Below are 1,351 nucleotides of genomic sequence, written 5' to 3' on the forward strand. Positions count from 1 at the left end.
CCTACTGGCACTACTCTGATTATTCTCCCCCTTGATGTCATTTTTCACAAAACAAGGTCCCAGGATTCAGGCTTGTGGTCAGCACACTTCCCTTATTCACCTTCATATGTTAGACCTCCGAGAGGGTGGGGCTGCGAGGAGGGGCCTGATTTACTGAGGGGAGGACCAGAAGCAACTTAGAAACATTTTTGGTATTATTGCCAATATATATGCAACGTATATTTGTAGATAGGCCAATAAATACATCTGTATCACAAAACAGAGATCAAACTCTGTGTCCTGTTTTTTTTTATTCAGCCTATTATGAACCTTTCTCTATGTCATTAAAATTATTTGAAGACATGACTTAAAAAAAAATTTATTGAAATATAGTTGATTTACAATGTTGTGTTAGTTTCAGGTGTACAGCAAAGTGATTCAGTTATATATATAGATTCTCTTCCATTATAGGTTATTACAAGATATTGAGTATTGTTGCCTGTGCTATACAGTAGGTCCTTGTTACTTATCTATTTTATATATAGTATTGTATATATTTTAATCCCAAACTCCTAATTTATCCCTCTTCCCCACCCCGACATGACTTTAATAGTTGCAGAGTATTCCACAATATGGATGTACTCTAATGAATTTAACCATTTCCCTATTTTTGGATATTTCTATTGTTTCCAATTTCTTGATACTCTCAACTCTAGCCCTAGAACTTGCTAACCGTGACCTTGGTCAAGTCATCTGCAGATGAGGAGAAGAAGTCATCTCACAAGGATCACGTAGAAGTGCTTTCTCAACATTGAAAACCCTGCATAAATGTCTAGTTATGCCTCCTATGCCAGCCCAGAGCCAGGGCAGACTCTGCCCGTCTGGCTAGAATGGATACTAAGGAAGGGTAGCTACCTCCTGGGTGGTGGGAGGCTGTGCGGGCTGGTTTTCTGCCCTTTGATGTTTCTCACTGTCACCTGCAAGGTCAGACTTGGAGGCTCAGGAGTCTTCCTGGAAGGAAGTGTGAGGATGGATGTGACTCGCCCAGGAGCTTCTCCCAGCACGCAGGATGCAGGAGAAAGTAGGTTGGAGATGCAGATAGAGATCCCTAGAAACTGGTGCACTCTCTGGGCTTGTGGGAACCTGTGGTTTTGGAAATAGAGAAGCCATGGGGGAGGTGTGGGGTCCTTGAGGTTGGACTGGTCAGTGGAAGCATCTTATGCCAGCCCATGAGGTAGGCACTATTATTAATGCCCATTTTGCAGATGAGGAAACTGAGTCTCAGGTTTGGTAACTTGACCAAGGATATGCAGCTAGTGTGGGGCAAAGCCTGAATTCTGTTTCCTAATTACCATCCCACACAAAGCAGGCT

Source organism: Eubalaena glacialis, chromosome 1 (assembly GCF_028564815.1).
Source record: "Eubalaena glacialis isolate mEubGla1 chromosome 1, mEubGla1.1.hap2.+ XY, whole genome shotgun sequence".
NCBI classification, from domain to species: domain Eukaryota; kingdom Metazoa; phylum Chordata; class Mammalia; order Artiodactyla; family Balaenidae; genus Eubalaena; species Eubalaena glacialis.